Source organism: Cervus canadensis, chromosome 1 (assembly GCF_019320065.1).
Source record: "Cervus canadensis isolate Bull #8, Minnesota chromosome 1, ASM1932006v1, whole genome shotgun sequence".
Classification (NCBI taxonomy): Eukaryota; Metazoa; Chordata; class Mammalia; order Artiodactyla; family Cervidae; genus Cervus; species Cervus canadensis.
Genome location: NC_057386.1, coordinates 71,618,990 through 71,645,126, shown reverse-complemented (window position 1 = coordinate 71,645,126; position 26,137 = coordinate 71,618,990). Strand labels below are relative to the sequence as shown.

Below are 26,137 nucleotides of genomic sequence, written 5' to 3'. Positions count from 1 at the left end.
GTGGGGTGAGATTTTAGAGGGACCAGGGTAGGCCTCATTGAAAGAGGAATGTCTAAGTGAAGACTGGAGAGAGGTGAGGGAGAGTCCTGGGGGCATCTGAGGGAAGGGCTTTCCAGGGAGATAGCAGCTGGTGCAAACGTCCTGAGGTGTGAGTGTGGCCCGGGTGATTCCAAGATTTGTGAGGAGACCACGGTGACTCGAGGAAGGAGCAAGGGATAGAGCAGGAGAACAGGTCTGGAGCAGTCAAGGGAGGCAAGAAGGAAAGTTCATGAAGGGCCTTATCCACATTGTGAGAACTTTTGAGTGAAATGGGGAGTCAAGGGAGGATTTGGGAGCATGCAATGATATCAAGGTAACCCACACTGAAGTTTTCACAACTGTCTCAATTAGGTCCTTTTAAAAACAGTTCAATTTTCTATTGCTATTGAAAGAAATACCTGGCACCTGGGGCAAAATCAAATTTCATAGCATGTGTGGACATGAGTGTGGTTAAACTCTGGGAGTTGGTGATGGACAGGGAGGCCTGGCATGCTGCAGTCCATGGAGTCTCAAAGAGTTGGACACAACTGAGCGACTGAACTGAATTGAACTGTAGTATTAGTAATTATCATTTGGGGCTACTAGGCTTTGCTGGGAAAGGTTATCTATAGGTTAAAAAAAATTAACAGCTCTTTGTCTTTTTATAGCTTCCCCCCAGAATCCAGGATCCAAACATGTCTTTTTTAAAAACAGCTTTATCGAAATAAAATGGACATGTCATATAAGTTGCCCACTTAAAAGGTACTGTTCAATGAGCTTTAGTATATCTATATAGAGTTGAGCAATCATGATCACAGTCTAATTTCATTTTATTTATTCATTTATTTTGGCTGCACTGAGTCTTAGTTGCAATATGTGTGCTAAGTTGCTTCAGTTGTGTTCGACTCTGTGACCCTATGGACTGTAGCCTGCTAGGCTCCTGTGTCCCTGGGATTCTCCAGGCAAGAATACTGGAGTGGGGTGTCATACCTTCCTCCAGGGGATCTTCCCAACCCAGTGATGGAATCAGTCTCCTGCCTTGAGAGGCGGATTCTTTACCTCTAGCGCCACCTGGGAAGCGGTTGCAGTATGCAGGATCTTCATTTGAGGCATGTCGGATCTAGTTCCCTGACCAGGGCTTGAACCCTCCCCCCTGCTTTGTGAGCATGGAATCTTAGCCATTGGCCCACCAGGGAAGCCCCAGACTAATTTTAGAACATTTTTGTCACCCCTTAAAGAAACTCCATAACCTTTAGCTATCACACCCCAGCCTCAGCCCTTCCATTCCTCCAAACATAGGCAACCATCATTGTACCTTCCATCTCTATAGGTTTGCCGGTTCTGGATATTTTGTATAAATGGAAGCTTACAATCTGTGGTCTTTTGTGTCTGGCTTCTTTCACTTAGCATAGTGTTTTCAGGTTTCATCCATGTAGCTTGTGTCAGTGCTTCATTCCTTTTTATGACTGAATAAGTTTCCATTGTATGGATATAGCATACTCTATTTATCAAAGGAGGGTTTGCGCAGAGGAATGACCTGATCAGAGTGGCATTTAACAAGGCTCACTCCAACTATTGTTTCAAGGAGTAGAGAATGAAGAATTGTGTCAAATGTTGATTTTAGGGAAAGTAAGATGAGGCCCAAGAATTGATCTGTAACTGCTCAAATCATTTAATGAAGAAATTAGCAGAAATATTCTGATCTGTGTATAAACAGGTTTTACATATTTTGGGGGACTTGTTGCATTTCCTCTGAATAACTAAACATGGAATGCAGAAATAATAAAATAGCTAATAAATAAGAATTTTAAATGAATGTGCACATGTAAAAGTACATAAACAATTGGAGAGTACCATTAATTCTCTAAAAATACTGGAGGTAATAGTTGTTTTCGTACATGTGAAATTTATTCCTCAGAATAATTATTCGCCTCTAAACATAACTCAGCATTATGGTAATTATCCAAGATTTCGTGCCAGCTTACAGAGAGCTGGCCAAGAGAAAAATTAAATCTTACAAAAAGATACTGTCAATGTCTATGCAGATCAGGTTGCTGGGAGCTAGTTCGTTTTTATTTGGAGAAGTTGGTGTCATTTGAAAGACTTAGAAACTGGTTGGAAAAATTGTAAAGTTCTATTGTGGCATTTGTCATCTGGAGCAACCAGGTAACCAACTGGAATCATTAGATCCCGAACTGGCATAAAACACACGTATTGATTGATTCAAGGTTTGGTGTAAGCACAGGCAATAGTCATTAGGTTATCCAGTTCTGGGTACGTGCAACTTCTGGGGCTTGCAAATCACTGAGGGGCAAGGAAAACTAGACATTAAAAAGGCGAGCCTCGAAAGGTAATTGTCAAAATGCACTTCGCGTTTCCAGTGCGGTTCGGTGGGCACGGTGGGAGTGTGGATGAACATTTCGGAAATAAACACTGACAGCGAAACTTCAGCGGCAGGTAAGGCACAAGTCGGTTCCCCCTGGACGGAAGGAGGAAGGGGCAGTAATGTTTTCTCCTCGGAACAAGCGGGGCGTGGGGCTGGCGGCGGGGGAGGCGGCGCGGGCCCAGCGCTCGCGCAGGCAGGGTCGGGAATTTGGAGAGGATCCCTGGTCGGGCGGCGGCGGCGCGCGGGTGCGCGTGTGAGCGAGCGAGCGGGCGGGCGAGCGAGTGCGCCGAATATTGGCAGCCGAGGAGTGGAGGCTGGGCGGCTCCGACTCCCTGACGCCAGCGCGACCAGATCAATCCAGGCTCCTGGAGCGAGCGAGCGGGCGGGCGGGAGGAGGAAGGAGAGGCCGAGCCGCTGAGCCCGGGCCGACGCTCGGGGAGGCACCCTGCGAGCGCAGCGCGGCGCAGCGCCCGGCCGCCCGGACCGGGGCCGCGGGGGACCCGGCTCGCCCGGCCAACTCGTGCGCCCGCGCGGATGGGCGCGCAGCCAACCCGGTAAAATGAAACAGACCCGAACCCAACTTTCCCCTCCGCCGCGTCCCCGCCCTCCCCTCGGCGCCCCGGGCTTTCCAGAGCCGCCGCCGCCTCGGGCTGGGGCGGGCGCGGGCGGGCCGGGTGGCCGCGACGGAGCGCGGGGCCGGTGGCGCGGGCTGCGGCGGGGAGGGGGGTCTCTTCCCCGCGTGGGGCGGATCGGGGGACCCCCACCCCCGCCCATGATGGCGCCTCCCGGCCGCTCTAAAGGAGCAAACCTGCCACCTTTTGCCCTCGGCGCCGGGCCAGCCGGGCAGGGCTCGGGCCGCGGTGCCCCCCGCGTCTTTGTTGGGTCTGCGGTGGGGAAGCCGCGCTCCTGGGCTCCGGGGCTCCCGGGCTCCCGGCCCTGCCTGCGCCCGGCCCTCCGCGGCCACCCTCCCCCTCCGCCCGTTTCCCTTTCCCTTCCTGCAGCCGGGCTTGGGCGGTCGGCGCGGCCCGCGGGCCCATTGTGTCCCGCGCCGGCCCGGGCGACCCCTGCGGGAGTCGGAGGGCGGCCGCCGGCGCTGCTCTCTCCGCGGAGCCGGGCTCGCGCCAGGGGGATACCCGGTGCCCTGGGTCCCTCCGCGTGCGGGGCGGGCTCGCTCCTCTGCCCCCCACCAGCCTCTTGGGGGTCGAGGTCAAGGAAAGTTCGCACCGAAATTCCCTCTAATTTATTCAAAGGTCTGGCAGCGGCGGCGGCGTGTAATTTTTTTTTTCCCCTCTTCCGCCTATCCCCCCTCCCCCCCGCCGAGTCTCCGAGTGTCGTCTCATTCCTTTCCCTTTCCCGGATTCGATTGCCTCACTGCATGTGTTTGTGAGTTCGCGGTGCAACAACTGTTCATTTACTCTGAGCCCGGTCTTTGTTAAGTGTTTCTCCGGGTTGTTGCTGCCGGGTGGTGGGGGTGGTGGGGGTGAAAGAGACGTGGGCTTGTTTTTCTGGTTGATTTATATATATATATATAGGCTTCCAGGGAGAGCGTTTTCTTGATGTACTTTGGGAAGGGCGGGGGAACCGATGCCTGCAGGTTCTTGTAACAACAGTAGCTGCGGCTTTTGTTTATTTTGCGGCGCGGACGTTGTTTCCATGCACTTGCAAGATCGCCGGTAAAGCACTTCCCTTGCTGAAAATCCGGGCGCGTCTCCCAACCATCTCCCGAGAAAGCATCGTTGTCTAAGGGCTGTGACAACCGGCCGCCTGTTTCTTTCCCCTGAGCTTCTCTTAACCGTTGTAGCTGAAGTTTCTTGAGTAGGTGGAATGACACAAGTTGCCTGATTTCTCGGTCTGTGGTTCCTGCTGCTGAAACTTTGAGCACGCCGCTCAATCGCAGAATGCCTTGATTTCAGAACATTTCTCGTTCTCGTGGCCTGCCGTGGATAGCGTGCTTACCTTCAGGAACACAATGAGAAAACTGTTCTCTGCGCTGGGTTGATTTTTCATCTTGTTTCTAATTACCGCCTGATGCTTTATTGGAGGTAGGTGAGCTGTACTGGAGCCACGATTGAAAAAGAATCGGGCCCGAATCAGTGTTCATGGCCCGGGGTTTTTCAGTGGTGTAAATATTTTGCATCAGTGTTATTCTGTTGGAGGGGCCAGGCCTGAATATGCTGTAACTGATTTCAGTGTTTGTGCTCCCCTCTCCCTCCGTCTTTCTCTTTTGCAGTTACTTGATATTTCTGTGCAGGTGGTGTACATTTCTGCACTATTGCAATTCTTTAGGAAACTGTAACCAGGGTCTTGGGAGATGGTTTTCTAGAGGTGGGTGATGCCAAAGCCTCTGGAGGATTCCGGCAGGATCGGGTTTCCTCTGAGGGTAGGGATTTGTCCTTGATTTAGGTTTGACTGCTCCAGCCATAGGTATGTAACAAAATACATTTTTCCTGTTTTTAGTGTCCTTTGGTGTTAATACCCCGAAGGAGCTGATGACCTTTGCATTTTAGAGAAGTGACAATTTTCAGGCCATTTAACATGTTGACTTATTATACCTCTTGGAATTCAGTTTTCTACTAAGCTCAGTGAAGCATTCAAAGGAAGTGTCTCATTTTTCCAAATACATTTATTAGTTGAAAACTAAATTGCAGTTTGTAATTTTGATTTCTAGTAATTCTGGGTTTAATAACTTGGTTAGATTGGAAAAAGAATAAACTTGAGTGTAATTAGATGAGTGTATTTAAGCTGCAGTCGCCGCCATAATCAAGGCCAAGTTGTGTGTGTATAAAAGATCTCATTTGTGTAGTCTTACAAGGCTAATGGAGGCATCATTGAGGCTTTATAAATAATGTAAGTTGTGTATAATGTAGAGTCTCCAGAGACGGCACAGAAAGCATCATTACCAGCCTTTTCAACCTGCTTGAGATCTTAAATTGATTTACAGCACTGAACTGGTGCAAAATGATACATCAGGATGACATGGGGTCAGCCTGTAAAAGTCTATGATGTCAGCCTATTAGTTCAGTCATCATAATTAAACCATATTACAGGGGCAGCTGAGCAGGAGTCTGGCGTTATCCTTCAGATATGGGTGGTACATGGATTCTGTTTATAGCGGAAATGCGGAACTGGTGAGGAACACTCGTATTTCTGAAAAAGAAGAAAGGCTTTCAGAACTCTGAGTTTCTGAAAAAAATTGTAGATAAATTAAGGTAGATAAGATAAATTAAGTCTGCGTTAAGTAGCTTTCCATTTGGTAGTGGACAAGCAGATGCTTTGGGGGTGCTGATAAGGACCTTTGCAGCTCTGATCCCTGCACTGAATCATGCTTCATGTGAGCTTGAATTTAACTTGGCCTTAGAGACCTTCTAAAATATCAGAGGACCACATACTTTGCATCTCTGATCCTTAACATGGAGTCACACTGTATTAATGTATCTGCTGATATGTTATTTCTTTAATCAGAGTTACCTGCTCTCTACTGAAAACAGAGACACTAATATTTGAATTGAACATATGAACAGTTCAGGAAAAGAAGATCCTTATTTTCTGCTTAAATTTCTGGCACTCCTTGTTCAGTGTATCTGTCATCTGGGGTTGTGCTATCCAATCTGGTAGCCATAACCACATGTGGGTATTTAAATTGGAATTAATTAAAATGAAATAAAAATTCACCTTCCCAGCAGCACTAGCCACATTTCAAATGCTCAGTAGCTAATGTGGCTAGTGGCTACCACATTGGAGAAGGTATACACAGAACGTTCTCATCGTCACAGATGGACAGTGTTGGACACTGCTCCTCTAGAACCTTTGCCTCTCTTCATCCTTGCTTTCTACTCTTCTTTCAGCTGCTACTCTGCCTGTTACCTCTATGGATGAGTTTGTGGGGTCAGAGACAGAAAGAGCTACATCACTTAATTTTGCTGTTTACTAGTTGCTTTTGTTAAAAAAGCTTGGAAGTGACCATTGAAGCTGCTGCATAAAATGAGGTTGACTTTTCTGTGGATCCTATTTATCATTGGTGTCATGGACACTAATTTGATTTGGAGCTTTGGGTAGGAGAATTACTAGTAGCTGATTTTTTTTCCCCTGGTATTTTACCATATCCTTGTCTTTAATACTCGTATCTCATTTAAGCCTCAAAACTTCCCCAAGTACTGTTGTCAACATTTTACAGGTAAGGAAACTGAGTTCAGAGCAATTCATTGTCTTGCCTCAGGCTACATAACTAGTGATTATATTCTTAGCAGTGATGTGAACAAGGCCGCCTCACTCTAGAGTCTCTCTCTTTTAACTGTTCTCCCCCTTTTAACTGACTTTTTTTAATTGGAGGGTAATTGTTTAGTGTTGTGTTAGTTTGCTGTACAATGTCAATCAGCTTTAAGTATATATGGGATCTTTTCTCATAGCTCAGTGGGTAAAGAATCTGCCTGAAAGGAGACTGGGGTTTGATTCCTGGGTCAGGAAGATCCCCTGGAGAAGGAAATGGCAATCCAGTATTCCTTCTTGGAGAATCGCATGGACAGAGGACCCTGGCAGGCTACAATCCATGGAGTTGCAAGAGTCAGACACGACTTAGCAACTAAACCACCACCATAGATATATCCTTCTCTCTTGAGTCTCCCTGCACCCACCCATAGAGCCTCCCTTTTAAATATATTAATATATCTAGAGTACCCAACTCATCATTGTTCTGCTGGGCTTTATTATTCTGGTGTAGACACAGCTTTAATTTTATTTTTACGCTTTTAGGCATATTTGCCTTTTCTTACTGTGCTCTACTGGGTCATTTTCTGTTGTCTTTTAAGTGCTTAAGAAAGGAAACAGTGATTCTACGTATCTAAGCAGAACATAATTGGAGGAATAATTCTGGCATAAAAGTAATGTATTTCAAAGCCAAATTAGTTTTATCTCTGCTTGTCTAGAAACCTATCACTTTCTTTTCCCTTATAAGATCACAAACTGATGGTGCTTAAAAAAATGTTCCAATAGTCCTGTTTGTCTCATTAAAATTAATCTTCCTTTGGTTGGTAAACACTGCATCTTGAGATGCAAATAGTTCACTGCAAATTCCTTGGAAAACTTTTCTCTTTACGTTCAATGTCTACTTTAGTGTAGTCTTGTAGTTCAGCCATTGTTAAATTTGGGTGGGTGGCAGGGCCATCAGGGCTGTTTAAGAAATCTGATGAAACCCTGGATCCTCTGTCTCGCTTGCATCCTCTAATCCAAACATGCTTATTTGCTCTGGTAAGCTTGTGTGTACACAAAAGTACCCCAATTGCGTGATATTTCAGGTGAAGGACATCCATGGGCCTGCCTTGCCAAGTGTGCTGATAAACATAGGATTTGTAATTTCCTTTACAAGCATAGAGATACTGAGTGTTAAAAACTGCTCGGATGACTTTCTGCTCCAGTTGGTTCCTATCGAGTTGAGTGATCGGGGATCAGGGAGGGACGGCGGACTTGGCTGAAGTCACCGGCCAGTGACTGGAGGAGGGAAGCCCACGCTTGGATCTCTCTCACTGTCAGGTTCCCAGGTGTTTGGTTTTTTTCCACCATGCCTGCAGTGTTCCTGGGCTTCCCTGGTGCCTCAGATGGTAAAGAATCCGCCTGCAAGGCAGGAGATGTGTTATTCCTGGGTTGGGAAGATCCCCTGGAGAAGGGAATGGCTACCCACTCCAGTATTCTTGCCTGGAGAATCCCAAGGACAGAGGAACCTAGTGGGCTACAGTGTCGCAAAGAGTCGGACACAGCTGAGCAGCTGACACTTCACAGTGCTCCTGGGGCTTTGTGTCTGATCATACCCAGCGTTACTTGGGGAGGGGAGAAAAGAAGAATTTTCTGGCATGATACTGCCTTTGTGTGCCCAACATTGTTTGAGATGATACGGGATAAAGTCTGATAGCCTCACAGAGACTTTTTTACACAGTAAAATTCATCTTTTTCTTTTTTAGAGAAGGAAAAGAAAATGCCTCATTTAATCAATGAACCCTTTCTAGAAAATGGGAGATCCAAGATTGTACAAAGCGCAAATGAAATCAGGCAATTCTACTATACAAATCTCCTCTTTCAGCTCTCAAGAAGAAAAAAGAAAATCACATTTCTCACCAAAAGCTAAAGATTGAGGTATTTAGGGAAGGAGCTAGGGGGTACTCGGGAAAGAATTGGAAGGTCTTAGGAGAAAAAGGATAATTTAAATATTAAAAGGTAGAGAAATGTGACTTTAATTATTAGATGACATTGAGGTTAATGAAGTGTTCTCTGCCATTGTACTTCTGTTGGTGGTTTTTCTTTTCTTTTTGAATCACTGTTACCGGTTTATCGTTAAAGGGCATGCAAGTCAGCAACAGCCAGATGGAAGAGATGCGCAGGACAACAGTACCAGAAAAAGTGCTCCATGCCTTCTGCAGGAACCCCACCTTCATAGCATCTTTTTTTTTTTTAAACCACGGCTTGCTTATTTATTTGGCTGCATCAGATCTTAGTTGCCACACGTGGGATCTTTGTTGGGCACATGGACTCGCTAGCTGTGGCTTGCGGGCTTAGTTGCTCCGTGACATGTGGGATCTTAGTTCTTCAACCAGGAATTGAACCCGCGTCCCCAGCATTGCAAGATGGCTTCTTAACCACTGGACCTGGGGGAAATTCCTTCTAAGAGCATCTTAATGTGTATTCACCAGCCTGGAGGCTCTGGTCTTAACATTTTGGTACCAAGATGAGCAGGACGTGCTTTGATAGCAAATAGAGGCATCTCTGTTTTGCCTTGAGCTGAAATCTCTTGACTGTTTATATCCGTTTTCTGCTATTACCTCGTAGTGCAGCTATTCCAGCTAATCTGGTGATCTGTCATCTGATTTGCTGCAAAAATACCTGAAGTATTTTTAATACTTCTTCTGGAGTTACTACCTTTAAAAAGAAAAAAAAAGCTAAGCTAAGTTGCATGAATGTATTTACTTAAATCTAAGTCTAAATCTTCACTTTGGTGTTCATTATTTTTTTTTACATTTTAATAATCATTTTATTAGTAACAGAAGAATCTCCCTAGTATTTACATAGTGCAAAAAGCTGTTATTATCCCTAAAATGTGATATAGCAGTCATCCTTCGTAACAACAAAAGAACAAGAGGAAAATCCCTTCATGTTATAATTCACACTAATTTTGCTAGTTTTTAATTAGAGCATTACAATGAAGACCTTAAATTATAAATTCATGTGGTATGTTTAGAAATTAAATTACAAAATAATACAAATCCTTTTAAAGTCTAATGTGCCAACACAGTTTAATTAGGATTTAGGTTTCAGATTAGGCAAACAGTTTGATTCTGTGAAGTGTGTAAAGTTTGGAAGGAATAAGGAAGATAAATTATTTCACAAACTTTTTTTTAAAGATCAAAAAAAGACACTGTTTAAACAGATAAATTAATGTTCTACCTTGTTGGCTGCAACATACAGAAAATACTTACCTTTATGTTTTTGTTTTTTTTTAAGCAAAGTGTTCGTTATTAAGATAGTGTCAGTTTTAAAGACATACTGCTAATCCTAGGCTAAAAAGTAACATTTACAGCTATTGCTGGCTGACTTGCAGAAGTAGCAGGCCCTGTAGAACATTCATTTGCATAATGAAAACTGTCTTTCAGATGGGAAAAACCAATCTTTAATAAACAGTTCAATTCCAGTAACTGCATCAGGTTTTTAGGCAGATACTAGGAAGTGCAGTATTTGAGTAGTTTAACTTAACATCTTTGTGATTTTTTAATAAGCTAAAATGAGAACTTTAGGGAAGATTCCCTCTTGAAGATAAAGCTTCAGACTCTACGGTTTGAGGGAGTTCATACCTGGCAATTCTCCCAAATCTCTGCTTGGTTCCTGTGCTCAGATAGGAGCCTTATTTAGAACCCAGGTCTGTGGTGTGTGGATTGATTTCTTAACTAATTTTCTTGAGACAGACAAGCTTGCGTTTCAAGGAACGCATAGAACATACACAACAGTTAATTATGCATTTTATGCTTTTAACCTCATAATGAAAATAAAAATTCACTATGTCATAGAGGATAGAGGAGTCTAGCTTTTGTTTCAAAAATACATGCATAATTATTTAATGCTTTATTTGTAATTTCCTTTTAATTTTAGGGCAGCTATATTGTATTTTTTCCTACAATCTCAAATAGCGTATAGTTACTCAAAGTATTCATTCATTTTACCTCTCTATCTTTTGTGGTTTCTTTGCGGTGTGCTTTTGCAAAGTGGAAGTATTTCAGACCTCTATAGTTTTTTTTTTTTTCTTTTAGTTTCAAATACCACAAGAGAAAAAAGGGAACTAATTATCTTTCAAGTATTATAATTAGGCATTAAATTAAGTCATTATTTAGTTAGCTAAATGCAAGATTTTTGGGGTTTTTTCAGTTGAAAGAGAACATGTCTTTTTAATGGAGGAGGAGGGTATGAAATATCTCCTTACTTGATAATTTTGATGTAGTTATGAGCATATGCTTCACTTAGTCAGCAAATCTTTATTAGTTCAGAGTGGCTCAGTAGTTAGTGAGAAGACAGAAAAAAGTGAAAAATTAGATGCAACATTTTGAGAGTTGTTACATAGTATTAATAATATGAGGGTAAGTTGTACAGAGAGCACAGGTGAGGTCTTCTGTGGTGTGGAAGGACCTGTAGGTTTGCATGGGCCAAGGAAAGGATGAGACATGGGGCAGAAGAGTGGCTTGGAAGACTGGAGGGAACATAAGCCTTAAGAGAACTTTCTGCCGTGATAGAAATGTTCTGTAATGAACGCCCTTCAGTACTATAGCCACTCATGACAAGTGGCTGTTGAGCATTTAAAATACGGCTAGTGCAACTGGGGACTGCATTTTTAATTTTCGTTAATTTATGTTTAAATAGCTACCTAATTAACAGTGTGCTCTTTTTTTTGGACAGCACAGATCTGGAGGCCAGCATGCAGCTCCAGAGGGTATTTCCACAGGGGGTATCCCTGACGGGGTCCTATAGGGCAGTGGTCCCCAACCATTTTGGCACCAGGGACCGATTTCATCCAAGAAAGTTTTTCCATAGACGGGGGTGGGTGTGGGGGATGGTTTGGGGATGATTCAAGCACATTGCATTTATTATGCCCTATCAGTGTAATGTGCACCTTCTGTTATTATTACATTGTGATATATAATGAAGTAGTTATGCAACTCACCATAGTGCAGAACCAGATTATCAGGCATTAGCTTCTCACAGGGAACGTGCATCCTAGGTCACTCACATGCCCAGTTCTCATTAGGGTTTGTGCTCCATTGAGAATCTAGTGCTACCCGCTAATCTGACGGGAGGCAGCGCTCAGGCTGTAACTGGAGGGATGGGGAGCAGCTGTAAATACGGATGAAGCTTCCCTCGTTCACCTGCTGCTCGCCACGCACGTCCTGCTGTGTGGCCCAGTTTTTCACTGTGGGTTGCTCTGCCTGGGGTTGGGGCCCCCTGCTGTAGAGTGAGGTGGGAGAGGTGTTCCCCACGGTGAAGTTGGATGGGGATTTGAGGACCTCAGCGTGCCTGAATAAGGAAGCATTGGGAAGTCACTGAAGGTGTTAGAACGTGCAGTTTGCACTGGAGAGGGTAAAGCCCATATGCCAGCAGATTGATAAGAAAGCACTTTGTTATCTTTCTGATGGAGTGGGTTTTGTGAGTGAAAAAAACCCACTTGGTAGTTATTTGACGAATGAGTAATGGGAAAGAGATGTCAGAGATTACGCTTAGGTCTCCAGTCAGTGCGTGCATAGTTGTTTTGTCATGTCCAGCTCTTTGACTCCACGGACTGTGGCCCTTTGGGCTCCTCTGTCCATGGGATTCTTCAGGCAAGAATACTGGAGTGGGTTGCCATTTCCTTGGCCAGGGGCTCTTCCTGACTCGGGGATTGAACCTGTGTCTCCTGTGTTTCCTGCATTAGCAGGTGGATTCTTTACCATTGGGTCACCTGGGAAGCCCTTCCAACCTGAGTGGGTAGAAAATTAATAAAGCCTTTACTTTAAGAATAGAGAAGAACTGGCTGTGGAAGGAAGGTTGTGTGAATGACAGGTATGTAAGGCGGTGTACCTAAGTATTCTATAGGCAAGTTAAAGACGCATAGCTAAGCTAAAGTCTACGGAGGGGCTCGGAGCTTTCTGTAGACTCCACATAGTCAGCTGCTGGAAAGGACAGTGGAACATCTAGGAATGGACGGGCATTTGGAGAGGGTCATGAATGGAGAAGCTGAGAGCTGGTGGGTTGCCTCTTCCACTGTAGCCCACAATTAGGAACTAGTAGAAAGGAGAGGCATGTTTGGAGTAGACCAAAGAAGGGACTGGAAGATGTGGGGTCAGGGGAGTTAAACCAGGAAGCCAAAAGGAGAGAGAGCCCAGAGGAATCTCTGGGGAGCGTGTTGTGTGGCTCCGGGTGAAGGAGAGAAGGTCAGGGTTCATGAGGTGAATGCAGCTGAGATGAAGAGGCTGCGTAAATTAATAAGAGAAATAGTCTTATACGCCCTCAAGTGACTTACATTTCAAAATTGTTGATACTTCTTCATATTTGAAGGTTGAGGGAAAGAAGTTAATGGACAAAGAACCATCACAGATGATGGAGTTAGTGATCTGGAGACGGTGACAAAACCACAGTCATGGTAAGGAGGGAGACTGCGAAAGAGGCAGATTGGGGTCCATAGAAGAGAGGGAAGTGGCTGGCCGCACTCATGCCAGCTTGGCTGGTTTCCCCAGCAGAGGAGGAGACAGGTCAGTCCCTCCATTGGGATAGTGAGCGGGAGTGGAGGATCAGAAAACGGTACTGAAGGTATAAGAATAATGGAGACGTTTGGGAATAACTGTCATGGGTGGCATGCTAGGAAATCTATGGAGAATTTAAAGTCTGAACAGCCCAAGGAAGCCTGGGGTAAAGTTTGATGTGGCTGTAGAGCAGACTAGTAATTGTTGCTTTTTAGTGTTGATATAACTTGGTGGCCTGAAAGTAAGATTGCAGAAGAGTGCTGGCAGAGATGATTCTGGCCTAGGGATCGCAAACAGGTTAAGAAATGAGGCATTAAAGGCAGGTTGCTTGGGTTTAAGTCCATGCTCCTAACATTTACTTACCTTTTTGGTTTTTCTTTTTTTTTTTTAACTTTGGGAAAGCTACCATTAACTTTTGAACGTCAAGTTTCCTCATCTGAAAAGTAGAGATAGTAGTCTCAGCCTCAGAATTGATATAGTAAGATGAGTTATCCTTCCATATTTTATCCAAGATGCTGCTAATCGTAAGATGTTATTTCATATACTGCTGAGGAAAAAACCATCATGTGGGGACCACATGCCCTTGATTGTAAATTTCCTGGTTTGGAGCAGGTGCATCTTGCTGTCAGCGACGTGAAGAATACATGAAGGACTTAGCCTGGGACCTGGCACATGGTGAGCCTTCAGAAGATATTAATGTTCATTTGTAAGAAGCAATGTGATTTTGGAGTCTAGAATGTTAATGAGAGCAATATCGAATCCAATCTAGATAAGGGGTCACAGGTTCTAAGGCGTCTAATGCATTAAATGAATTGGTAAGGGTTAAGCAATGAGAATCCCGATAAATGAAATTGTAAAATACCAGGTTTGGGAATTTGTAGAGCAAGTGTTTCCCTGACAATTCCAGATAAATCTTTTTAAGAAAAGTATAGTAGTTGAATTAAGAAAAGAATCTCCTTTGATGATAAAAGTTGGCCCAGAGCTTTTAAAAGGATTCTGAATTTATCTTTGTGCTTTTCTTACAGTGTTCATCAGTGTTAAAAAAAATTTTTTTTAATCAGAGAATACATTCTCAGTGCAGAAAAATTCTGGCATGGATTCTTGTCATAATGTCAGAATGGAAGGGGGAGATTGATTTTTGATAGTCATTGACTGAGTGAATTGATTGTCATTTTCAAAAGATAGTAGAAGGGTAGTATTAATAGCTGCCTATAGAGCTCTTCTAATGATGGCTCCAAAGGCAGAAACCATAAGGAAAAATTTATACATTGAACATCTGTGTGACCAAGCACACATTTATGAATGATCACATTAAAAAACACAACCTTTCAAATCTGCAGCAAGTTAAACTTTCTTTGTAAGAAACTTTTTATCAATAGGAAATACACCCCTGCAGAAAATTGGTACATGGACCTAGAGAGTATCATATCAAGTGAAGTCAGACAGACAAAGACAAATATCACAGGATGTTATTTATATGTGGAATCTAAGAACATAATACAGTGACCTTAATTGCAGAACAGAAACAAACTCACAGAAAATAAACTTACGGTTTCCAAAGGTGAGAGTGAGGGAGGGATAAATGAGCAGTTGGGTTAACAGATACACACTACTGTATATGAAACAGGTAATCAGCAAGGGCCCACTGCATAGCACAGGGAGCTGTATTTAATATCTTGGTATAGCTTGTGCTGGTTTGTTGTTGTTCAGTCTCTAAATCATGTCTGACACTTGTGACCTCCATGGACAGCAGCACACCAGGCCTCCCAGTCCTTCACTGTCTCCCAGAGTTTGCTCAGATTCGAGTCCATTGAGTTGGTGATGCTATCTAACCATCTCAACCTCTGCTGTCTTCTTTACCTTTTGCCTTCAATCTTTCCAGTGAGTTGGCTCTTTGCAGGCTATAGTCTGCCAGGCTTCTCTGTCCATGGAATTCTCCAGGTAAGAGTACTAGAGTGGGTAGCCATTCCCTTCTCCAGGGAATCTTCCCGATCCAGGGATTGAACCCAGGTCTCCTGCATTGCAGGTGGATTCATTACCATCTGAGCCACCGGGGAAGCCCAGTTTGTAATGGAAAAGAATCTAAAAAGAGTATATGTATAACCGAATCATTTTGCTATACACCTGAAACACTATTAACCAATTATGCCTCAATGAAAAAATAAATAAATTCTGATCTCTTAAAATTGGTAAAAGGCATGAGCAAGCAATTCACAAACAAATGCAAACTAATAGAAGTGAGATGTTCTGCTGTGTCCTGGATGAGACTCTTCATTGCAATGGGGACAGTGTCTTCTCTTTTACTTGATTGTATCATTCTTGTGGACCAGGAATGATCAGTCTGGGGAAACTGCGCTTTTCTCACTGAAGGAAAGGAAGCCACAATTTCCCTGCCTCCTGAGAGAAGCTGGAGTACAAAGAGGTACCCGATAAATCTTAAGTTGGAGTTTTGAGAGACAAGCCAGCTCCAGCTCATTTCCTTGATGTTGCCCCACGCCCCTCATGACTTTGGGCTCGGAGTCTCCTTGTTAGCACGTGAGGTGTTCCCAGCACTTCGGGGCTGCCACATCCAGGCAGTTTCCCAGCTGGCACGATCAGTGCACCTTAAGGACACCAGTGCTTCATAGAGCATATCGAGATGGGCCCCTTTCTCTCCTGCCTGAGTCATGGGATTAGATTTGATTCATTGCAGTGTTTCCTTTTTCATACGAGACACAGCGATGGTCTTGAAACATGGTTTTGATTATTGAGCTAGACTGGCTCATAAGGTATTAAAAATAACAAGTTTCCTCACATAGTAAAGCCTCGTATAAAGTGAAAAAAATTTTAAGTTAGGCATCAGCATTTAATTGTCTCTTAAGGGTAATACTGTAAGTCTCCTGCATACAAACAAGTTCTGAGAGCCCGTTCCTAAGTGCAGCTTGTTGGTAAGTCCGACAAAGTTAGCCTAGGTAGACTTAACTAACACAGTCGGCTATATGGTAGTACTGTACTGTATAGATTTATAATACCGTTCATCTAAACAATACATTAAAAGCAATAAAGGAGCCATTTTTGATCTTACAGTAGAGTACCTCGAAAAGTACAGTAGTAAGGTACAACACCTGGCACACAGGGTACACTTGCATCTTGAATGTCCGCGGCTTGACAGTTCATATGTAGGGGACTTACTGTAGTTAAAACTGTGGGTGTCAGAAAGGCTTTTCATGTGACACCAGTTGTTGGTGGGGTCCTTACCTAACTGAGGTACACTCAGTCTTATCTCAGCATTGAGTTTTTTACCCGGTCGCTAGACAGAAGAGAATTTGTCAGCATCTTCTGCCCCACCATCTCCTTTCTTTCAAAATGATCTACAAGTATTTCAACATTTGGGGGTGGGGGCTGGGGGGGTGGGGCTCGGGGAAGCTTTTGAATCTCACCCACAGGCTTACCCCTGGGCCCGTTACCTCTCCTCTTCATTCCTGAGTCCTTTTGGGGGGCGGTGAGTAGGAGCAGGGGGCCTGAACCTGTAAGCATTAGTCAGACACATCGCTCAGACTCTTGAAACAAAGCTGGGGAGGGAAGAGCAATGCAGGCACCAAGAGTCTTTTGGTTTTATCAAAGTGTGTCTTTAATTTTATGGGTAGCTTTGCAAAGGGAGTGGTAAGGCTGCAGTGAGTGTCTCTGTAGGAGTTACACCCTCAGCCCTCTGCCATCCCATCTGTTACAGCTTCCTGTTGTGCTGTGTCCTTGCTGGCTTTGCAGTCCGGTGTAATTAATAACAACCTCTTTCTTCCCCCAGTGTTCGTGTTGTGTGCTCAGGACTTCTATTCCGTTTGTTCAGGCTTGAGAGAACGTTTGATTGGTTTCAAATGGTCGTCTGTTAAACTGTGAACGAAATTAACTTGATTATCATCGAAATGATCAGCATTCAAACCGTCTTGATAGCATTTGTTTGCATGGAAACGCTGAAGACTTCTTGTCACACTGTGCAGGCTGAGCTGTTGATCTTTAGTCCAGGAAAGCCTACTTTAAAAATAGGTGCACCCTCACTGAGTGGGTCTGCTTTTTGTTGAGCTGGTGTTAATCAGTTCTGCAAGTGTTTGACACGTCCAGCACCGAGTTCTATCTCGGGGAGGGAGAGAGAAGCGTCTCAGTTTTTGCCCTGCAGAAGCAGTCTTACTACTGATAAGAGGAGACAATGATTCTTTGGTGGCTCAGAGGGTAAAGAGTCTGCCTGCAATGCAGGAGACCCAGGTTCGATCCCTGGGTTGGGAAGATCCCCTGGAGAAGAAAATGGCAATCCACTCCAGTATTCTTGCCTGGGAAATCCCATGGATGGAGGAACCTGGCGGACTACAGTCCATAGGGTTGCAGAGAGTCGGACACGACTAAGCGACTTCACTTTCACTATCATGATCATACGAAAAGTCAAATAACAAAGCATCATTATTCATGTTATAGCATCTTTGAGGATGTAACTCCAGTAATTGGGATGGCCTTTTAGAATCAAGGGATTGAAAGAAATTGGATGCAGTTGATAGAACTCCTGTGTCCTGCCCACTTCCAGCTTAGTGGATGGAGTCTTTCAGCAAGTTTTTGAGAGTCTTTATTTATACTTCTGTTGGTAGTGTCTCTGTTAGCTTGATAAAGTTGACATAAGGGGTCATAAATGTAGGATTTGCTCTGAGAGCTTGTAACTTTGGGGAAAAACATGAACTTTGTCTAGTTGGCTTCTGTTTTAATAGCTTTTATTAGAGTTATCTTAGAAGACTTAGCAGATAATGGCTACCCACTCCAGTATTCTTGCCTGGAGAATTCCATGGACAGAGGAGGCTGGCAGGCTACAGTTCATGTGGGTTGCAAAGAGTTGGACATGACTGAGGGACTAACGCTTTCACTTCACTTTCATTCGGTTTTTAGACTGCGTTCCTTGAGGGTATGTGGGCAGTATCTTTATGATTTTTGTGTTAGCCCAGTGATTCTCACTTTGCACATCAGAATCCTGTGAAGGATAGCCACTACACAGACACTGGGGCCCATCCCTGGGGGCCTGATTTTGGGGTTATGGTAGGGAGCATTTAAAAAAGCATCACAGATGAGTTTCATGTACAGCAGCAATAAGAATTGTTGGCTTGACACGTGGTAGTTTTGAGTGAATTTTTTCATTTCAGTGTCTTTAAAAACATGTCAGGAAACAGGACCTGTGGCGTGTGGGTAGGTCCTTTGTGAGCGAGCACGAACGATATCTTGATACCCAGTACTAGGTGCCAGGTGATACCTAGGCTAGGTGCTCCATGCTCCCCAGGTAGTTCTGAGGGTTACTGTTTTCCACCCCCTTTTGTTCTCTGAGGAGAAAAGAGAATATGTGTCTTTGAAAGCGTCCCCTTTTCCCTCCTTGAAGGAATCAGCAATTCCTTGTGTGCTGGAGTCTAGAGGTAGGGGCTCATAAAGACAGTGGTTGGGACCGCAGGCACCAGGAGCTCACGAAGAGGAGGAAAGTGTTAGAGGAGAGCGGAGGTCGTCCGCAGAGTCTGGAGGAGAAGAGCGGGGGTCGTCGGCAGAGCCTGGAGGGGTCATCGGAAGAGCCTGGAGGAGAGCGGGGGTCGTCGGCAGAGCCTGGAGGAGAGCGGGGGTCGTCGGCAGAGCCTGGAGGAGAGCGGGGGTCCTCCGCAGAGTCTGGAGTAGCGCTTGGGCGTCACAGCTGTGGGGAGGGCAGCGCTGTTACCACCGGCATCTCATGGGGAGAGGCTAGGGATTGGCCAGATGTCCTGTGACGCCGAGGGTGAGAAGCCCTGGGCCAGGGGAGAACCAAGGGGACCAGGAGCAGATAGGACCCAGACGTGGCTGTGTCCCTGGCCGCTGCCGCCGCCGCACCTGTCTGCCTTTGGCTGTGTCGTTGTCCTTCCCCCAGATCCTCCGAGTTGAGAGCACTGCGTTTTGCCCCGTCTCTCCATAGCATTGTGACTGCCAGCTATGTAGGAGCCATTAAAATGCATGTCTTAATATTTTCTAGAATAAAATGTGATAGTTGGCAGAGTCCTTTAGTTATTTTCCATCTCTCCATTTACTTGAATGGAACAGTGTTAACCTCGTGGAAAAAAAAAGAGCCAGTAATTTTTGTCCTGTTTTGTGTATATTTTCAGTAAAGGACCTGAAGTAAAACTGGAAGAAAACATTAAAAAAAAAAATCTAGTCAGTCAATCTCTGAGGAAATCAGAATGAAAGGAAACTTTACAATCTTAACAGAGGCTGGCTACTAAAAACTTATTTTTTAAAATATTATTTCTTAGTGAGTTAAAGTTGCTCAGTCATGTCCGACTCTTTGTGACCCCATGGACTGGAATTCCTGGGGGTTCCTGGAATTCACCAGGCCAAAATAGTGGAATGGGTAGCCTTTCCCTTCTCCAGGCGATTTTCCCAACCCAAGGATTGAACCCAGGTCCCCTGCATTGCATGCGAATCCTTAACCAGCTGAGCCACCAGGGAAGCCCAGGATTACTGGAGTGGGTAGCCTGTCTGTTCTTTAGCAGATCTTCCTGATCCAGGAATTGAACTGGGGTCTCCTGCATTGTAGGTAGATTCTTTACCAGCTGAGCTACCAGGGAAGCCCAAGTTGTTTCTTAGAGCATCATTTATAAAGGAAAGGTTTGAGATAGCCCAAGTGTTTCCCTTTTAGGAGTGGATAAGAAAATACAGCCTGTGCTTCTACTCTTTTAAAAAAGAAAAAACCTTGAAAAATTCTGGAGATGATGATTGTGATGCTTGCTTAATGGGGTGAACATACTTAATGCTACTAAAGTGCACACTTAAAATGGTTAAAATGAAAATTTATGTTTTGTATATTTTCACACAATAAAAAGTGGCATATGAAAGAGGAAAAAAACCACTACACAGTAATTGGTAAAAATAAACTAGATTTCAAACAAAAAAGAATAATCAGTGAGAATGTAAAGAAAATGAATTTCTTTAGAGGAGTATAATTGTAATGTTCCACAGACTCATCACAAGAAAAGAATATTAGTACTCAAACACATATGTGGGCTGTTAGTGTGAAGAAATGGTGCTAATTGCCTTGTGTCTTTGTTGAGTTATAACTTTTTATCCCTGTTTTAGGCTCTTTAGATGAAAATGGACTTAATCTCATACTTGCTGCCCTGGTAGAACTCTTGGTTTTTCCATATTCTAGGAAAGTGGCAAGGTACCAAGAAGGAAAACACCACCAAAAACAAAAGTAAGTTGGGGCGGGAAGGAGCTAGAGGGATTAAAATAAAACTAAGCAAATCCTTGCTTGTCAGTCCCTCTTCTTTATGCATGAGACAAAGGAGGAGGTTATTCAGGAGAAGCAGGATGGTAGACGGGTTGCCTTGGCAAGCCCTTAACCTTGCTGCACTTTGGTTTCATCATCTCTAAAACAGTCTTTACGTCATGAGATTCCTGTAAGGATTAAGAGAGTTAATAGGTATAAGTGCTTGGGGCTTCATTGTGGCGGCGGTGGTGGTGATAGCAGAATGATTTTCTTGCTCTCTCTGCATGCTTGAGCTGTTTTGGAAATTGACGGCAACCATGGATACGCTCTTGCGTGGTGTTCCCCATAGAACCACCGGCATGACAGTCCTTTGAAGTGGGTGGTGAGAGTTTATGGAGTCTTCGAACTGGGATATTTCAGATATTCTGTTAAGACTGCTGCCAATAGGATGAATTCGAGAGGAGGATTAGAGTGATTCCTGTGACAAAATAGGTTTTTAAGTTTTTATAATATAATAAAATCACTATAGTTAACTCTGTCGTCTACGTATTTTCCACAGCAATATTAGAATCTTGAACAGGCATTTCTTTAGAATTTGCTGTATTCTCAGAGTATAGAATAGTTTTATGATTAGTGTAATTAAGCAAAGTGTGCTAAGGAATGAAAAGCTTATTTGGTAAAAGCATAATACCTATTTGAGAAGCAATGGTTAATTTTTATTAAGGCTGCTTTGGATTATCCATTCTGTAATTCATCCCCACTGATGCACATGGTTGATAGCTGAAGCTCGTTTGGATTTCTGCATCAGGGTAAGTAACAGAAAGCCCGGGGTGCACAGGAGATGGAGTTGTGGTGAAGAATTGGCCTAGGTTTTTGTCCACCCTCCCTTAGATAATTACAGAGCCTGAACACGTCCTGCGACTCTTATCACAGTCAGCCTGACGATGTGGTTCTTCCACCCTTCACGCCTCCCCTCCTCTTAACAGCTCTGAGCCTGGTGATGCTGCGAACTGCAGCCTCCCCAGTTTTTCCTGCTGTACCTTTATGTAAGCACTTACAGAATTGTTCAGTTAAATAGTGAATTAGTGGAGAATAAAAGTTTCTTAGAAAGTTGAGCATACAGAGGAGGAGAACTTGCATTCGGAAGCCTTCTAAGTGCACTCTGTTTATTGGGTTTTTCCATCCCCATTGGTAAATAACTGACTCTGGGGAGGCTACTAGGTAGAACTGGACTAAATAACTGATCTGAGGCGAAAGAGGCCTAGGTTTATGGTGCAGGTCTCACCTAATCTGTAGGTGACGCCTGCTCGTACCCACAGCTTTATTTCCCTAACCCGATGAAAGACAAGCGCCTCTGCTGCTGTTTTGCTCTTAGCTGGAGGGAGCTCTTGCTGTGGGGTAAAGCGGGCGGCCGCTCTTTGCTCAGTTTCTCCTCTGTGAAGGCCTATGAAGTCCAGCTTGGGTTTTTGGCAGATTGAAAACAAGATGTCATTGATTGTGAAGGGGAGTGAAATCTGGCCGATCTCAATGTTTGTCTTAGCGGTTATGTAAACTTAGATTTTAAGGAGTTATTTTATTCTTCCAAACAACAGACTGACACACTGGGAAAGGACAGGACTGAATTGCTTTTGAGGTATCTGATTAATGCAGAACATTTCTTTGGTAAAAAAGTTCATGCATTGAAAAATGTGAAGGAGATTTGAATTATTAATGGGAAGGGGACTAGAACGGGGAGGAAACTTATTTTTTGTTATAATATGCCATTTTGTAAAATTGAGTTTTTTGATCATGTGGTTGAATTGCTTAATAAAAAAGTACATTCCCATCAAATATCCTGTTCACCCAGAATTAGGTCATATATCCCAAATCCATAAATAGGAATACATTTCTGTGAAAATCCTACTTCAGTGATAATTCTCTTCTATACAGAAACACTTTCAATGATTTTTTTTTTCTTTATAAAAAGATAAATCTTGCCACCTGTTAGTCATAATATTGTCTTCTGGGGCCATGTAGAACAAATCTGTTAACCTACTTTGAGTTTTTATTTGTTTTTATTATTGGGGCTTTAAAATTGGAAACAGTTATTGGTTGTAAGTAAAAATGGTCTGCTCTCCTGCTCTCCTCTCCACCAGCTCACTCCCTAAAGTAACTGCTTGTTCAGATTTGTTTCCTTCCTGGCTTTTCAAGGTACACATATATTTTACATGTACAGGTTTTGTTTCTGTTCGAGTTTTTAAAATGAGATTGTACTGTGTGTAGTGTTCTGCAGCTTTTTTTTAACTGAACAATTATCATATGTTTTTTTTTTCCATGTTAGACATGAAAGGCTGTCCTTCCCCCACTTTTTTAACAGTTAACATCTTTGTCGGATGTACTATAAGTTAATCATTCCATTATTGTTAGACCTCTGGGTTATTTGTTACGTGAATGGTCTTGAACATAGATCAGGCTCATCTGAGGATGTTGCTTCCCTGGGAGCTGTTTCTCCGGCTGTTTTCTCTCATAACCCTCATACCACAGAGTCTACAGGAGTGGGGGTCTCCCCACTGCCCGCTTCAGACCATTCTTCCAGCATCCTCCATAAAAACACCTAGCTGTGACTGTCATGGCAGACTGTGCCACACTCCCCACCCTCCTCCCTCATTACTACAGGATTTACTGTCCTTATTCCCTTCACTGGGGCTACCTTGGTGGCACAGACAGTAAAGAATCTGCCTGCAGTGTGGGAGACACAAGAGACATGGGTTCAATCCCTGGGTCGGGAAGATCCCCTGGAGAAGGAAGTGGCAACCCACTCCAGTATTGTTGCCTGGAGAATCCCATGGATAGGAGCCTGGTGGGCTACAGTCCATGGAGTCACACAGAATCAGACCTGACTGAGTGACTAACACACACACACTCTCTCTCTCCCCCGCTCCCTTTCTGCCTCCCATGATCATTCTTGAGAGAAGCCTGGTGGGCTCCAGTTCATGGGGTCGCACAGAGTCAGACATGACTGACTCACACACACCCACTTCCTTTCTGCCTCCCATGATCATTCTTGAGCTACTTCTCTGGTGACCTTTGACCCCCACCTCAGGTACCCCATCTCATAGGGCTGTGATATGGGATTTTAAGACCCCAGAATTAAAAATTAAACAGACATCACCAACTTTATGGTTAGGTATTTTCTTCATAAAATGTATTTGTTCATAGCCATAACTTCAGAATGTGTTAATCATTCAGTCATGTGACCCCATGGACTGGATAGCTCTCCAGGCTCCCCGGTCCATGGGATTTTCCAGGCAAGAATACTGGAATCGGTTGCCATTTCCTCTTCCAGGGGGTCTTCATGACCCAGGGATTGAATCCCGACCTTTTGCATCTCAGGCAGATTCTTTACCATTTGAGCCACCACAGTGGCCAAGGCCTGACCCTTTCTGCTGGACTAATGCCAGCCTTTATCATCTTGCACTACAACTGCTGTAGCTTCCTCACTGGTCTCCTTACTGCTTCCTCCGCTATATCAGTCCTCTTCCTCCTGCTCCCCCACCTTCAGCCTGTTCTCAGCCCACCCACACCATAGTCACCCCGTGAAGCTGGCGGTGGGACCACGCTGGCATCTCTGCCCCCAGCTCAGTTCAGAGGGAAAGCTCCAGAGTCCCAGTGGCTCTCCTGTCTGCTCCTCCCTCTTTCCTCTCTCCATCCGGGCTGTGTTGGACTCCGTGCTGCCCCTGGAACAGTTCAGGCACATTCTTGCCTCTTGGCCTCTGCCCTTCCTTGCTCCCACTCTGCTTGATATGTGCATCCTCAGATTGGCTCCATCCCTCACCTTTTTAGGCTTCTGTGGGAAGATCACCTTCTCAGTGAGATGACCTGACCACTAGAATGTAGGTCTCATGAAGGCATGAACTTTTTTTTTTTTAAACTGTTTTTTTTCCCTCTTGTTCAGTGCTGTGACCCAGTGCTTAGAATAGTGTCTAATATAGGGGGCCTAGGTTTGATTCCTGGCCAGGGAACTAGATCCCATATGCCGCAACTAAGACCCGGAGCAACCAAATAAATAAATATTTAAAAATAAAGAATAGTATCTCATATATTCTGGGGGTTTGTCAAATGAGCTGAATGACTGCAGTGGTTATCAGCTTTTCTTTTTATCATTTTCTTTGTACAAAGTTCAAACTTCACTGGACAGATAAAAACTAGGACACAAACTTTCTTTGTGTGTAAACAGAATATTAAAATTAGCTTACTGTGAACCCGCTCTGTAAATATGTTACATTTCTCAGCATGTTAGAATTTTCAAATCAATTTTACGTATTCCTATTTAAGGCTGGTAACAACCCAGTGGGGTAGGTGGTGAAATCAAAATTTCATGGAAAAGCAAATTGAGGCTCAGAGGTGTTTTATTCAAAGAACAGCTGCTAAGTGGAAAGCTTCCATTTAGACCTGCCTTTTTTCATTCCAAGTGAAGCTCCTGTTTTCTCACTTAGAAACATCTTAAAATGACAGAAACATGGTGGGGATCTGATCTGAAAGTCTGGAGACGGGGTCCTGATTTTGCCTGCCTTTTGTGTCCATTTCGCAAGCGCATAAAATAAATGGTTCGCTTTAAAATTCCTGACAATGACAGAGCAACAAGTTTTATTTCTCTCACCTGTGGAGGAAGTGGCCTCCACCCAGTTTTACTGAATTAGGAGGGAAGTGATTTTTTCAAGTGATAAAAAGAAATAAAATTCCACGTTCTTCCCAGAGGAGGAGTTAACAATTGGGAGAGTGGCGTGAGACCGCATGTTGGTTTGTAAAAGGATATAACTTGTAAAGATGTTTCCTTTGATGCCTGTGATGAATATGGATGTGTTTCCCTTTTAGAGGGTTCTGATTAAATGACTCAATTAAGAGCAGAGCTGGAGGATCTAAATATAGGGAGAGGGCGCAGGCGGCCTGCCCCGCGTATGTCACTCACCCCTGCAGATGTGCGTGTTTGTGGTCATAAACAGCACCTGTGAGATTGGTGCAGGAGCAGCAGTGTTCCAAACACTGAAATACAGCAGGATTGGTGGGTTGTTGTTTAAGTACAAAGGATAGTTTTTTTCCTCCTCTGGCCTATTCTGTTTTCATCTGTGAATTTAGTATTTGAATTACTTATTGTTTTAACCTGATGAATAGACTTCAGTATCTGTTCTGGTTTAAACTGTAGAACTACCGCTTACTAGAAAATGATCTGGAAAAAAAGAAACTCAACCTCTGATCCTCAGGTTTATTAGTAAAATGGAGATAATGATATGCATCTTGAAAAGTTGGTATAAAAAGTCAGTATGAGTGTGAAAACTACCAATACAATCCTTCCAATAAGGTAATAGCCCAACTAAAATAGTTTCTTCCATTTGTTAATGATTGAATCATTCATAACTGGTCACTTAATGGAAATTTACCACATTTAGCATTCTTTGCAAGCTATAAAATTGCTCTTTTATGATAACTTAAAAGACTCAAAAGAAATTTTTTTCTGAGAGACAACTACTGCAGACCTTTTCCTCTTGTAGACAGACAGTAAAGTTTGAAAATGCCTCTGCTCTTCCAGTGTTTGAGTAAGCAGTTGCAAGCCAGTAACTTTACAGTTCTTGAGTTGAGGTGACTACAGAGAGATTTATCAGAGTGAGGTTGTTACGACCTGGATATCTTGGAAGGCTTACCACGTACAGAAGGACAGTTTTCCATTATAAGCATAAAAGAGGAGGGACATTCAGGGGGAATAAAGAGTGCTATACAGCTTTTAGG

The 26,137-nt window shown here is 43.8% G+C and overlaps 1 protein-coding gene across 5 annotated transcripts in view; it reads left to right on the top strand.

Moving 5' to 3' along the window:
- Nucleotides 1-2,456: 2,456 nt before the first annotated feature.
- Nucleotides 2,457-26,137, top strand: part of SMAD1 (SMAD family member 1) — an 88,125-nt gene continuing 64,444 nt past the window's right edge. Inside the window, exon 1 of one of the 5 annotated variants that reach the window (XM_043485288.1) lies at nt 2,457-2,475. The gene's annotated coding sequence lies outside the window, so the exon portion shown is untranslated. Of the gene's footprint in view, nt 2,476-2,700; nt 2,959-3,295; nt 3,655-3,768; nt 3,788-3,926; nt 4,447-26,137 lie in introns of those variants that run through there. The other 4 variants (XM_043485243.1, XM_043485294.1, XM_043485268.1 and 1 more) reach the window with 4 other exon arrangements.